This window comes from Nipponia nippon, unplaced genomic scaffold (genome assembly GCF_047370975.1).
Source record: "Nipponia nippon isolate SJK-2023a ecotype South Korea unplaced genomic scaffold, ASM4737097v1 scaffold_3, whole genome shotgun sequence".
In the NCBI taxonomy this organism is placed as follows: Eukaryota; Metazoa; Chordata; class Aves; order Pelecaniformes; family Threskiornithidae; genus Nipponia; species Nipponia nippon.
Genome location: NW_028262347.1, coordinates 68,714,199 through 68,729,657, shown reverse-complemented (window position 1 = coordinate 68,729,657; position 15,459 = coordinate 68,714,199). Strand labels below are relative to the sequence as shown.

At 43.3% G+C, this 15,459-nt stretch overlaps 1 protein-coding gene across 6 annotated transcripts in view; it reads right to left on the bottom strand.

Annotated features, from left to right (window-relative positions):
• The window catches only part of ADIPOR2 (adiponectin receptor 2), a 46,788-nt gene extending 32,418 nt beyond the window's left edge, over positions 1-14,370 (bottom strand). The window contains exons 1-3 of one of the 6 annotated variants that reach the window (XM_087766458.1): positions 14,256-14,363; positions 4,678-4,741; positions 4,396-4,486 (exon numbers count right to left, since the gene is read on the bottom strand). The gene's annotated coding sequence lies outside the window, so the exon portion shown is untranslated. Of the gene's footprint in view, positions 1-4,395; positions 4,487-4,677; positions 4,742-8,378; positions 8,532-13,824; positions 13,906-14,255 lie in introns of those variants that run through there. The other 5 variants (XM_087766456.1, XM_087766457.1, XM_087766455.1 and 2 more) reach the window with 5 other exon arrangements.
• Between the last annotated feature and the right edge of the window lie 1,089 nt (positions 14,371-15,459).

Here is a 15,459-nt window from a genome sequence, read left to right as displayed (position 1 = left end):
TACCAGCTACCCTCAAACCTACACAGGTCACCACAAGGCAAGAGAAGACAGAAAAGAGAGGATGCCTCCAGGATCCTTTGCTTAAGGACCTTAAGTCATCGGAAGGTTTGCAACACCCTTCCTGACCTCATGAGTGACAGGCAGCGATTTGTGGGCGTTGAACAGGGGGAATCATAACCATATAGCCCTGTAATACAGCACTACCAGTAGGCCATAAGCTCTGTATCAAGCCACAAGGCCTTAAGACCAAGGCTTGTCAGGCTTGCTCTGTCTGCACTTTTCTTGACCTGCCTTTTACTCGGTTTAGCTGTGACAGCAGCTTTTCTAATTGACTGGATGTCTATGGCTAATTTATTTTACTGTTGTTTGCCTTGGTGTGATATAACCTCCAGTTATCCTCCATAGAAAGAGGTATTTACAACGGTGTCAGGAAATACTGGCCTAATATGACAACAGAGCCCTGAGAAGTGGATAGACAGGATGCGGTGCAGAGGAGTACAGGCGAGGGACAAGAGATGGGGCACAGTCTTGCCACCAGAGACCCCATGGCCATAAGCAACTCACTAACGGTCAGTTAAAAAAACAAAATGCAGACCTGGAGTTGGGCAAACCCAGCTTTAGGGATAACAAAGAAACAGTGACTAACACACATAAAGGGCACCACATATTGCAAATTCAGACATAATCTGGAGCTGTAGACCAATGAAGAAACAGAAGAGGTGTAAAAGCATGTTAGCAAACATACAAAAGACCCTCAAGCAGATCCTAGAGGAAGGAAGAAGAAACAGATAACATCAACATCATACTTCTCCCAACAAATGACTCCCAAGGCTGACGACCTCCTGTTATCCCCTCCAGCAGTCCAAAGCTGCTGACTTAAAGACCCAGAGCAGCAACGGAAGGGTGAAAGTAACTCCAGGGGAAGGGACAGAAACCAAAAAGTGTGCGTGTTACAATTTTAGCTACGTTTGGCAACATTTTCCCCGTAAGTAAGTACTCTAACTGCAATATTCTTCTAAACTTTTATTTAAGAATTAAATCTAGACTAATGATTCTTGAGTCAGACAGTTAAGACTTCCATTATACCAACAATAAATTCTTGACTTTACTTACACCTTATTTTTATATACACACAGACACACGCACAAGGGATGCTTCCTCTTTGCCCGTAAACAAGAATGTAACAACATGGATGGAGTCCTCCATTCCTTCTCCCATTTTGCAACTCTGAAGAGCATTGTTAGTCTTTAAAGTGTTACAGTAAAATTACAATATAATAACAAAGCCTGAAACAGCCCCAGGAAAAGCAACCAAATGGGCCATCTGAACTTGTAACACATTCTTTCCCCAGAGGGAACTCTGTGCCAGGGTGACCTGGTCAATGTTGTTTTGTACCAAAGGGCCCTTCATCCATGTACATACAGTCCTATGACAGCACCTAAACACAAAAAGCAGCAACTTAAGCAGTCGCTGCCTGCACTTTGTTTGCAGAAAGAAGTCCTAGACATCATAGAAGACACTTGATTTCTTTAGGAAACCCTAAGAACAGGAAGGAAGCATGGTCAAGTTGATAAGCATCCATGCTCTTAAGAGTAGGAAGGGTAGGAATTTGGGTTGATTTCCTGGACAAGGGCCCAGACAGGAGGAGCAAGAGCAGAGAGCAAGAACTGGGTCAGCAAACTACTGAATAGTTATTTGTCCTAGTTCTCAAATACTCACTGAAGGTACTCTTACTCTAGCCCAACTGCATCTGTAAGGGGTGTTAATACATGCAGAGCTATGCAGATAAACTATTTTGGAAAGACAAAAAAATTACATTATGCTGACACAACACCTACTGTCAATGGAGTTAGCAAATAAGGGATCTCATTCTACTATAAGTTTGTAACTCTTTCTGTAAGAAAAATAAGCTATCTGGTATAATTTTGATGCAAAAACTACCTACCATGTCTGTGGCTGTGACTGAGACGCAACGCAGCTCTTCAGATTGATCTGATGTGCACAGACAGACAGCTATCATCAATACTGAGAAAATGCAGGCCAAGCTTCTCAGTAGAGACTGAGTGCTACACGTAGGAGCCAACCACTAATCTGTATGCCAAAGATGTACTTGGAAACCTAGCCGAGAACTCTATACAGGGGTCAGGTGTAAACAGAGCATAAACGCTGCCTTATCCACTCCTAAAATTCCCAGGTATACTATTACGAAAAGCATGAAAGGTTCTTCCAGTATTGACAGCACAGTAGTAGCATGCATGCTTTCAGGAAAAAAAGCAGACACTGACAGATTTGTAAGTCCTAAGAAAAGTCAATAATCAGTGTTGTGAATTTAGTATGTTAGAAGAGAACAGAAGTAGAATCTTGGAGGACAACTGACCTGCCCAGATAACCAGGCAAGCCCCATCCTATGTAGATAAGCAAGCATCTGTAGCTAAGGAAACAAGAGTATGAAGTGACACAAGCCTCGCATTTATGAAATACAAAATCAGATATCTATTTTTACCATGTGCTAGTTAATCAGTAGCAGTTCAGATGTTTTACATCACATTTTACACATTTACTAAATGATTTGAGAAAGGATTTGCTTTGCAATAGCAAAGAAAGTTTTAAATAAAACCAGAGCTGACCACTCAAAATTGCAGTAAGATTTCAACGCAGCACAAGGTTTCCCAGTCTTCACATCTACAACAACCGCACCACCACCCAAAACAGCAACAAGAAAAAGTGAAAATACCAAGCATCACCTGTCATCCAAGGTAAGGTCACAGAGTTAGCAGATGGTGACCTCAAACACGAAAAGAAGTTGTTCTTGACACAGTAAATAGGTAAACCTTGGAACTCCTTGCTACAGCATGAGGATTTGACACGGGAAAATAGACAAACACAGAGGAGAAATCCATCAAAGGGTATTAATCACATGAAGCCACCACTAGCTCTAGAAGCCCCTAAATACCAGTGCACATCTATCATATATTGCTTGCATATTCATGCTTAGAAGCTATTTTTCTTCCTTAGGGGATGGGCATCCTTACTAAAACCTTAAGAGTCCTCTCTGAGAAAGGTCAGGAAGGGGCCTAATAAATAAAAACAAAACAGGGAAGTAGTCAAATGATTAGGAGAGAGAAAATTAAAAACCTCAAAGAAGAAAGGATGTGGGTCAAAATAGAAAACTCAGGGACACCAGGCAAAGCACCCTAACAATGCCAGTAACTCCCCAAAGGCATCCAAGAAGCCAGTAGGCACTACCCTGAGACACTCTGGCCAGCAGCTTATATAAAGAGGACAAGGGAACAGAAAAACCCCATAGCTGCCAGAATCTCATTTGCCAAGTTCGTTTCTTCGCCCCTGAATGGCCAGCTTGGCTGGGACCAGTAGGTGGTCCTGCAACTTGGCTGGGCTTCAGACTCAAAGGGTATAAATAGAAAGGTTAGGGACAAAGCACAGTCAAAACCTCAGTAAGCGGTGCTGCAACCTGGCACATTTGGCATACGCACGTCAGGATTTCATGCTGCAGCAGGGGGACACATCAAGTGAATCATACCATGAACATGCCCATAGCACAGCTTTCACACTATCCATCCACTTATCCCCAGTGAAACACAGACTCTGCTGAGCACAAACCAGCCCAAAGCTTCTTGGTCTCTCTACTTCAGGCAGGAGGTCTTGTCACTTTGTGCATGGGCGGGACACAAGGGCAAGAAAACTGAGCAAGTGGAGCATGAGAATATAAAGATGTTTCTGTAGCATGGCTTGGCAGCAGACGGGGTGTACATCGTGCAGCCTACTTGGGTTACACATACGAGGGTGGCCAGAGAGTCTCATGGGGCAGAAGCTTAAGCAGCAGCTCCACAATCAAGGTAGGACCCTGAGCTAGAGGGATTTCTAGTTTGACCCAGCCTAGTTTATGTTATAGCTATTCTGGAATCCCAAGTTTCAGGGGAATGATTCACCTTTTTTCAGAGATTCAAGGAAATCAAAACACTCAGTGTGCCCCAGTTTTGATTCTTACATACAGACCAGATAAAATGTTAACCACTGACGATGATTTTTACCTTCTTCCACGAATAGTGTTTAAACTCTCACACAGCAATTTGATGTCATTGATTTCCATTGCCAAAGTCAGAACAGTAAGAGCAAAGATTTAAGGAAAAACTTCAAAAAAATCCCAAAACCATAACCAAACAAAAACCCAAAACCCCACCAAAAAAAAAAAAAAACACCAAACACAACACAAACCTGAAAAAAAAAGAACAAAAAAAACCCCACCCAAAACCACAACCCTACCAAATACCTGAAACACTGCTACAGTTTCCCTCCTGAAGGGGAAAACGAATGAGTAGTTCAAGTTCTGTCTCTTGACTGGTTTATACGCTCATGCATGTACCCAGCACTCACCTCAACTATCAACTCCAGTTTGGAAGCCAAGTTTGTCACATTAAGTGTCACCTCGTTTCAGAAACATACAAATTTCTTGTAAGCCTCGGTCCTGAGAAATACAACTTAGAACAATGAAACAAACAGCTCTTGTACCTTCCCTGTGGAGTAACACATAGCAGTTATCTTAACCACTAAAACACATTTCCCCAAAACACCAAATATTCCTAATCTCTAATTTGTTACTGCTCTCTAACAAATAGCTGTGCTACCTATGACAAAGTAAAGATCAATTTCTCTCACCTCAAACTTGTCACTGGTTCTCGAAGTTTGTATTCAAGCTTGGAAAGGTTACAGTCCAAGATTCCTACAAGAAGGATGTGAAATCAACATGAGGCTGTTTCTCCAAGTTAGCTTAAAACTAGGTAATAAATATACGGGGGGTGGTGGTGTGTGGGGGGGGAATCCTTAGAGTCTGCATGCTATACAGCAGCTATTAAACATTTACAGTGGATGACAAAATGCACGCATTCCATTTAAATTAGAATCCTTTGATTTTTGTAGGCTCGCTCACCAAGATAACAACTTTGACTTAAATAAAACTCCACATTGTTACAGCTAAATTGCACAAAGATGCATCAGCACAAAACCAAGGAAAGCAGGAAATTTTTTAACCATCTCAGCTACAGCATTCTCCAGAAAATGTTCCATGTAACTCCAGATACCATATTTTATTCAAACTCTCTGCCAAACAAATCTCTGCCTCTGTACTTGTTAAAACTGATTTATTACTGTCAAATACTTTAATCCGCATGTTAATCTGCCTCAGGTCACTTAAAGTTAGTCAAACCATATACAATGTTGCTTTTGGTCCACATGGGAGTTTGAAATCAGAGCTTGGGAGAGATCCTCTACGACATAAATATTACAGCATGAAAACAGCAAGGAATGCAAAAGACTTCTGTTGTAATCCGTTTCCATTTTCTCTGCTTCACTTCATAGCATGTTGTTAGAGCCTAAAAATTTAACTAAATGAAGGCTGAGTGTATCTTAGGATCTTGTGTCACTGGAGTTGTAAAGCATACAGCATTCACATGCCAGCTTCAAACTGACATTCATCGCACTCCAGCAGAGGAGGAAAGGCTTGGAAGTTATACAACCTACTTCATCCATACTGCAAGTAGTCCATGAAACAGAAAAGCTGGCTCAAACACTACACGTATTACATTATGTTCAATAAGTGCTGGTAATATCTCTATACAAACTCTTGCACCCAACAGTTTAAAGCCTTCAAGTTGTATGGCTTCCTTATTCAGTATTTCCAACAGAAAGCATAACTGGTTTTCACTAACAGACCTCTTGCCTCCTAGTATAACCAATTCTCTAGATCACTTACCAGATGATTCAAGATTTTCAGCACAATCAAATCAAAAGTTCAAAGACGAATAAAGACGGTTGGACAATCACTGAAGAGAAGCAGTTTCAGCATATGCATCCTGCATGTTTGCTTAGCGACTGGATCACCATCAGCACGATATGCTGATACAGGTATATTACCTGTCACATCCCCTGAAGAAGCAGTCTCCAATGCAAGCAGCACTAATGCGTACATTCTACACCTTTCCTTTTTATGTCTGCCCAGTAGTTCATTTTAAGTGCCAGTAATTCTCAACTACTCCATCATTAGTATGACTAAATGTCATTCTACAATAGGAATTATGCAACTATGCTTTGGTGAACCCCAAATACCACCACTGTTACCTGTGACTTTGAATGTTGTAACAAATAACATGCCTACAAACTGTTCATTTATTACAAAGACATAATTCAGGAGTGCCTTTGGCTTGAAATGAGAAAGTGTTTAAGTATTCTGCTACCTCAGAACAGGATTTCTAAGAAGGGAGCACCGAGTTTTAAGGGAGTTTTAATCTCTGTGTAGGACAGAGCCTCTCAGAAGGTAGTAAGATTTCAGATGGTACTACAAGAACTACTGGACACATCATACTTACTGCTAAAAGAACAGGAATGTGGAATTGTACCTTCTCAAGGATGACCTTAGACTGCACAAAACATTCACATGAGTCTTACAGGCAGATAAGCCCTCAGGCACTTACATAATAATGAACTATTGAAACAGAGCCAAGACATGAGTTTTCAGAGGAAAACAGTCATGGGTTCTGCAATCATGCTTTGTTTTTCACAATGACTTTACTGTGATGTGTAACAAGGGGGTATTTGAACCGGTTAACTAATACAGAAAAAGTCAGCTGGAAAGGGCTTACATGGAAGAATGAAGAGCATCTTGTACCACTTTTCCAATAGCATTTTAAGGCTCCGCTGCTCAAAACCCAAAGCGGACCTGGTTACCCACAGTCATGTAGAGCTGTACTGTAAGTAACATCAACCCTGACCTTATCTGAGTATTTGAGATTTTTCAGTATCATCTCGGACAGTCTTGTGTATCATCTCCCTTCCCCTACACTGACCCGTATACTGGAGTCCTTCCAGATCAGTTGACATAACTGGCATTTTCAACAGCATCACGCGCTAGTTAGATATTTTGGACAGAAACATTCATGCAAGTGCTGCAAAACTTGGTCAGCCTCTCTCGCTCTCTATCAAGGACCAGCTTAACCTGAGATTCTGAGTTTGCCTTCATGGCAGAAGACAGGAAATATCCCACCTTTAAACTCCAGAGTATGGGATCAAGGCCAAATTAGAAGAGTTTTACAAATACAGTAGCTGAACCCAATATACATCATCTCAATTATTTTAGCAATGAGTCACATCCTACTGAGTCAAACATTGGATTTTTGTAACCCAGAAAGTTTTAATACTTGATTACTGATTTTCCTTCTCTACAGTCCTAGTTGACATAAGGATGCCAGAACACCTATGAAAAATCCTAATAAAATGAAAAGGAAGCTTTGGCAAATTATGTTGTGTGTTTCTGGAGGATGACTTAAAAAGAGAACAAAAAAAAAAAAACCACCACCAAAAGTTATTCCTTTATATCCTTCATAGGAGTGAAATGAATAATGCATAATTATCAGGTGGTCCAAGAAATTTAGTATTCTTTTTCTATACCAAAAATGTAGTAAAAAAATTGCCCCTTAAGAAATATCTTACAAATCAAGTCTAAGCTACCTAGCAACTTCCTTCACTGCATTAGTGAAGCTCGCATAAAGGCAAGGGTTTTTATAATACATCCATTATTGAACTATTTCTGTAACGCTGCAGAATTCATATGGTTGCCAATTATTAAAAGGTCACACAGCAGGAAGTCAAAGAGCAGTTGCACTTAACCATGGACATTAAGATCATCAGGACACAAGCCTTTTTTCAGCATCCTCCTCTTAGTGGTTTTCTGACCTTTATATAGTCCAAGCTAAGTAAAGCTTTTGTTGACTTTGTTATGCTTTTCTCAACTCTCAGGACACCCACCTCACAAAATAATCCATTTTGTTCCTCGCTGAAGGTACAGCAGGCAGAAAGCCAATAGCTGGCACTTTGTCACATAGCTACTTTAATAAGAATTATAAATAGGCTCTTCCTTTTATTTCTTCGGTCATGGTCCATTAAAAAAAAAAAAAAAACAAAACAATCTGCCTAAAAGATTAATACTGAGAACAGCAGAATATTGCTGTTATCAGCCTTGCAATGCTATATGTTTTTCTAGGGAATACATAGACACACAAATAGTCACTTAAACTAAAGCAATTTGCAAAGCACACGGTTCTTCACAAGCAAATTGGTGGTATGATCCCATAATGTCAGAAAGCACCAGATTCCACCACCACTAACTTATCTCCACAGTACTAGTATTTGTTTAAGTAATACATGCCCACAAATTCCACCAGCCAAGGAGACCAAGAGATAAATGAAAGCATTAGGAAAACAGAAAGAGTACATCCTTCAGTTTACACTAGGGAATGGCAACCACTAAATCTCCGAAGCAGCCCACTAGGAAATGCAGTGCAGTATTCTTCATAACAAAAACATACCTAAACTGTCAGCTGAGAGAAGCTGAAATGCATGTTCAGTGGCTCTTCATCTCAAGTCCTACTAGCCATCCACTTCCTTGTCCCAAATGCTAAAATCCCTTTCCCTGCAGGTAAAAGCTTGCCAATACTCTCAGGACTGCGACTACAGCCAGTGTCAGCTATACTTATTTTTGCACTGCACGGCTTTTTAAAATAGCTCCCACTGCAGACTGGGAGACAGAGATACAAGTATTTCTAGTACACACAGGAGTTAAAAATTAGCTAAAGGAATTTTACCACTAGCTAAACGCATTTTACCATTCAGATTTAATCTAAGAAGCCAGAGGTGGTATTTGCTCTCAGAAGGCAGCCTTTACTGCTTCAATTCAATTATTCCATTTTCATCAGAAGTCCTGCATTTTACAAAAACTCAGAAACCATGTATAGACATATGTTGGCTTGAAGTCCTTATCACGGTAACGGGTCCCAACACTTAGCATCACCCACCAAGTAGTTTGCACAAGAAATCAAAAGAGCACAAATAATTGCCTTTAATAAAGTCTGCAGAATTATGTGAAGAAAATGTTTCGTACAGCAAGAAGGTCCATGGCATGTTCCCTCCAGAAGAACAGCCTGTTTATTCAAATATCCATAAATATCCAATTTACTAAAACACACTTATGACAACATTTTGAGAAAATCATACTAGTCAAGCAATAAACATTACCCATCAGTAAGGAGCTAAAACAGGAACCTCACCAGAATGCTGTCATTAAAACAGAGAAAAGCCCACTAAAGGTTCCTACCAACAAAACCCTTACCTAGAAGCGGTAGGAGAACTGCTTAACACACCCAGTGATCTCCTAATGAAATCTGTAGCATATAAATTGTCATCCTCTAGACCTAAACAGAGCAGCACAATTGACCCTGGTTTCAAACAAGGAACAGCAGTCTCTGCAATCCTCTAAGCAGATGGAACCAAACAGGCTGGGGAAAGGAGCATTTAATTTGGTTAAGAAGAGAAGGAGGAAAATTGGATGAACAGATATGAAAAATGGCTTTGGTGTACTTATGATAAGTCAGCCTAGCCACACCTTACCTTGGAATATATGCAGATGACCATAGCTACATTTAGAAAAACAACAATTCGCATTGGCAACGACAGCTAGACTTTTAAAGGACGTATTCAAATGCAGGCAACGTTGTAACGTTATGACATCTACACGTAGTATAAGTTTCATTTTCAGCATTAGATGAAGAAACATGAAGGCTAACCATTTTGAGACAAAATAGTGCCAAAAAGAAGAGAATAAGACAGGGCAGAAAAAGGAAGGCCTTTCCTGCAGCAGGCCCCAACAGAAGTTTGCAATGTACTTAGATCTGCTGGCAGAACCCTGCCATACCCATTTTACATATTCAGACTTGACTTCCAACCCGTTCTGCAAGTAAATTGTCTACTCTCTTGCTTACTGCTGTCTAAAGGTACCTTAGAGCCAATGATTATAGCTCTGCCTGTTCCAACGCTTTCTTCCTGTAAATAGTGCCTATTTTCTGTTCTCACAAGGGCTTAATTAGTCCTGTTCACAGAGAGCTACAGCAGCTGGCACATCCCAGCAGACTCCATCGCATTTTCACAGCTACTGAAATCCCATCTGAAGTGCACTGCAAATTTTTCTACGCTGACAATCACACGTCCTGCGAACCTTATATCTACCTATACACATTTGAAGACACCTTTCTGCAAGCAATTTAACCACAAGGCAGCCCTGAGAAGTCCTGAAACATTCGCTGACTCGCGTACAGTTCACAGAAGGCCAAAGAATCCTGCATGGCCAGAAAAAGACTCTCTCCTCCACTAACAGAGCAGCAGAGATCTGTAACTCTAGAATACAAGAGTAATCATGGCTACATGCAACAACAAACACAACTGCCATCTAATTTTATTTTATACCCATCATCCCTACAATACATTTCATCTGCTCAAGAGACCATTAAGCCACAAATAAAAAAAAAAAAAAAACAACCAAAACCTAGACAGTAATTTTTTTCCTACCCTGATCATAACTCAAACAGATGTCACTTAAAAAACAGCAAAGGACAGAGATATTTCCATGAGGTTCTGGAAATTCAAAATAAGTTAGAACTGAAAATCATGTTAAATCAGAAGGCAAATTGGTATTAAACAGATAGTATTTCCTCTTCAAAATTCTGAGCACCTCAATTTTGCCAACACCTCCTCGCTTCAAGTTCTTTGCTACTTCTCAAATCAAGCAGCAGCAGTATAAACTGTGGCACCTCCTTTCCTGAGAGAGGCTGTCTGCTTACCACCACACCAGCGGCCACATCGCAGTGTGGTGAGCAGTCTTCTGTATACAAAAAGATTGTCACTGTGCCCTGAAAGGAAACCTTGAAGTTCATCTTCAAACTGGACTAAGATAAAGATTTTATTTTTATGTCAAACCATTGAGACAAACTTGGCAGAAAACATACGTAATCACTGGGAAAGTCAAACTCCAGCCCAGTTTTACAGTTACCTGATGATAAAAGTCTGAATCTCTCACTCCTAACAGAAGGCAGGAGGGCGTTCTTTTCAAAGCACTACAACAGGAACTATGTGGAAACAACTCACCTCCTGCTTCTTATTAGTTTACATACTGATCTGCAGCATCCTACTTCAAAAGTAAAATGTTATGATAGTAGGAGCATATTCAAATAAACAAGTGGAAGTTAAAAATGTTTTCAGAAATCTGTTTTCTGAAGAAGCAGAACTAGTGCCTTGTTTGTCACCGTATTCTTGATTTTTGAAAACGAGTTTCTTTATTGAACTTGTCTTGACAAACATATTGCTTTAACAAGCAAAGCCAGACGGTCACCATGTTAAGTACAACCAACTGAAATACAGTGTCTTGAAGAAAGGATAAGGCATTTAAAACAAGCTTTATCAGAGAACGATACAGTTTAAAGTAATAGTCTTCCCCTTAAACACTGTCCCAGATACTTTTTCATAATCACTACCATTATCTTGTGCAACGTCTTTTCAAATCTAGCAACACCGTCTGCCAGAAAATTCACTGAATGACTCAGACACAGACACTTTCAAATCATAAATACTCACAACTGCTATTTCCATTTCAGAACTACTTCTATTTAAGCATTTGAATTGCTGATGGGATAATAATGCGACAACCTCCTTAAGTTTCCTTATCAAGATTTTCCTCATGCACAGACAGCATCTCCTCTGACGAAAGCAAGCCTTGTTTCTTTGCACAGTGTCTTGGACAATATGGTTACACAACCAGAAACCTGTAAAACTTGCAAAATTTTTAGTGTCTAATATTGAGTGTCTTTGTACATGAATGCTTGACACAGCTCCTTGAACATGCAACTGAAGACATAAGATAACAGCAGAGATCCAAGCATCAAGATCACTGGCATTACATGCCCCGCCAATTCCCATTAATCTTCCTTCATGACAAATCAACAGAAACTCTTGCCTAGAGCAAGCACAGGCTTTTCAAACTCCAGCCTTTTTATCCTGTATCCAGGAGTCAGGCTTCGAGTCTGAATCTCACCCACAACTGCCAAAACCACCGCTCACTGGTCACTTGAGCAAACTTGCAGTAATGCCACCAGTTCAATAGTACTGACACAACACCATCGGTGTAAAGACTGGAATAAGGGGGGAGCCCTTTGTTTGTGGCTGCTCTCTTGAAGACCTGATACAATGTAAGCTCCTATACTCATCACGTTTTATATGTATGTTCTCAAACATGCATATAATAGATAAGAATCTGTTGAAGGAATTTTCACCATGAAAGGTTTTGCCAAGAGTACACTCTTTTCCTTCACACCAGATTATTTTTTCTTATCTGATTTATACTCAGAAAGCACCATTTTGAAGACCTGGACTGAGCTGGGATGCAGCTTTTAACTCCTCATCACTAACTCTGATTCAGTTTTCCACATTAGCAACTATTCTCCATGTTTTTCACCATGAAGCTGCCAATAACCTTATCCACAGGCTTATTTAACCATATCTAGTTGTCAGCTCAGACAAGGGAGTCATTTCCATGTGTTGATCCACTAATCTTACACTTACAACACAACAATGAGCTTCTTTCAAGTTGCCTACTAACACAAACTCACAGTCTTCGCAAGTGTCACAGAACAGCTGAAGTTCACACATAAGTTATCTCTATAACCTAAGAGCCACAGCATAAAACCTTCATAACTGGAACTTGCTAGTACCCCTACACGACCACTTCCCTTCTTCTATAAACAGTATTAGCTCATAGCTGAAAACAACAAGGAAAACAGGCTGTGTTTTATGACCACGTGGCACCCGTAATTCCATGACACAACATCTAGTTCTGTTGATCATAAACATATTTTCCTCTGTTACAACAGCTACCACCAAATTTGAAGTAGTCTCATTAAGGTGCTGAAGAACGCAAGCACCTTGCTACTGAAATGCTACAAAAAGGCCTCTGAAAGCTGAGGATTTTTACAGTATAAATCAGAAAGAGGACTCTGCAGTACACAGCTCTTCACTGACTTCCAGATCTGTGAAGCCCACAGCCAGGACGTAACCAGGAATTTAATACTCCCTGACACTGACTACAGCAAGGGAGTGAAAAGAGGAGTTTAAATTACACATTAAGACCTCAACTCTTGAAAACCAGATTATGCCCAGGAGGGTTTGCCCAGAGGACCTGGCCAACTTTATAAAACCTGGTCCATTTTAAAAAATACACAACACAGTTGTGATACACAAGACAAGTCAACTGCCCGAAGAACTTCAATGCTGCACTAGCAACAAAATGTATCTTTAAATAAGGAATAATATCTAAAAGCTTTTCTGTTATGTGACAGGTGCATATGATAATTTACATCCATGAAGTGACAAAGCCTGTATGTCAAATAAGTTATAATTTAATATTAACAGCTTTCTTAAACATACGCCAGCACACACATCTGCTAAAGCCACTAAACCAACTGACTTGTAAGGCTAAGGCAGGCACAAAAAAAAAAAAAAAGAGACCAACACTGCTTGAAAAGCTCAGTAAGAACAACAGCTGTCATATCTTCTTTGTCTTCTAGTCGATTACCATATGTTTCAACATCTTTGTTGCTCATCCTAAGCAAACAAGAGATGAATACCTGATCCTCTCAGAAAAAAACAACACCAACTTTTTTAAAAGTTTATTTAACTGCCACTTGGGAACATCCAAATTGTGGTTACACTAGCATCGAATATTTACATTACCTACTGTTGGTAACTCCAGCATTTATAGATATATACATACAGACACAGAGCGCTCTGTGGGGAAGGCAAGGTTCCCATATTGTGCAAGCTCAGGAGTTATTATTTTTATCGCCTCCATAAAAAGATTTTAGGGGCAGCAGCAGATTTCCCTGTCCTGACAAGCAACAAGTGTACAGAAGGCAACAAACAAAACCCACTTACAGTGCTCTTGACCCACTTAAGAGTGCTTCGCTGGTCTAAAGCCTCCTCCAGCCGAGCGTTTCCAAGTGCTCCTTCGCGCCCCTAAGCAAACACCCTGACCACAAGCCCGGCTCACTTCTGACCCCGGCCGACGGCCCTCAGGCCCCTCTCCCCGCCGCGCCGGCCGAACCCGGCCCCGGCCGAGGGCAGCGCCCACCGCCGGCCTTTCCCCGACACCCCGGCCACCCACCCGCGCCGGGGGCAGCCGCCACCCCGACCCCCGCCCCACTGCCGCCCGCCGGCAGGGCAGGAGGCGCCCTCCCTGCCGCGGGGGCTCCCCCTCGCCGCCGCGCCGAGCGGGCGGACGCCCGGCCCCGGCCGGGACCCTCCCCCCGCCCCGGCCGCGCGGGCGGCGGCCAGGCCGCGCAGCCCCCCCGGTGACGGGGACTCACCAGGCAACGGCCGGCGCCCGCCCCGGCGCCCGCGAGGTGCTGCCCGCCGCCCCGCGCGCCCCCCTCCTGCGGCAACCGCTGCCGCCGCCGCCGCCTGCCCGGCCCTGTCGCCTCCTCCCGGCCCTACAACGTCATCATCGCACGAGGCCGCCGCCGCCAATGCGGGACCGCCTCGCGCGCCTGCGCACGGCGCGCCGGAAGGAAGCGCGGGGGGGCGGGCCCGGCTGCATGGCGGGGAATGTAGTCAGGGAGGCGCCGCCGCCGGCGGGGGGCGCAGGCGCGGGGGCGCCCCTCCGCCCCGGGTCGCGCGGGCAGGAGCCGGCGCTGATTGGCTGGGGGAAGCGAGTGACGCTTGCGCGGGCTTTTGTTCTCCGCTGGCGGTTGCTGTGGTAGGGGCGGTTGGTGGCCGTTGGTGGCCGTTGGGGGGGCCCGGCAGCCCCTCAGGAAGGGCCGGGCCTGTCGGCGCATCCGTCCTGCCTCCCGGGGGAGGGGTGAGGGGCGAGCAACGGGCAACGGGGTGGCGGGGGGTTTTCCTGTGACACCGCTTCCTTCGGGCCCTGAGCAGGCGGCAGAGCGTCACCCTCTCCTACAGAAAGCGGTGTCACAGGAAACCCCAGGCCACGCAGCTCTTCCCGCAGGCCTGACGGAAAGAGGCCCGAGAGGGGCCGCCCATGGTGACAGCTCGGAGCCATCGAGGCTGAGAGAGGCATTGTGCAACTCACTGGGGTGGGGAGACGTGAAGCGTCCCCGGGGGCCGCCTCAGCTGCCACAGGTCCTGCTGAGGCGGGGAGAGGCCCCACTGGACCGGGGTTTAATGCTCGGGACGGACCTCAGTGCTCTGGGGCACGGCATGGGGCAGGCAGGCCACAGCCTGTGCAACGCCAGAAAAATGATGAAAACCAGCTGGTGTGACCAGACCTGGTGCCGCTGGAGGCATCTGGGAAGCCTGACTCTTGTGGCAGGGCCCGAACACCTATGTCTGATACAGAGGCACAGAGAAGCAACATCAAAGAGAACAAGAAGTTCCTCTGTTAAGTAATGGGAAGCGTAGGCAGAACAGCAGGAAAACCCATGTGACGTGGAGATCTGTTTCTGAAATCGTGTCCTTGGGGAAAATGGTGGAAGCCCTAACCCTGCACGTTGTACAGCGAGACTAGTCAAAACACTACAGAAACACTCTCCTCTTAGAGGACAACCTTGAATT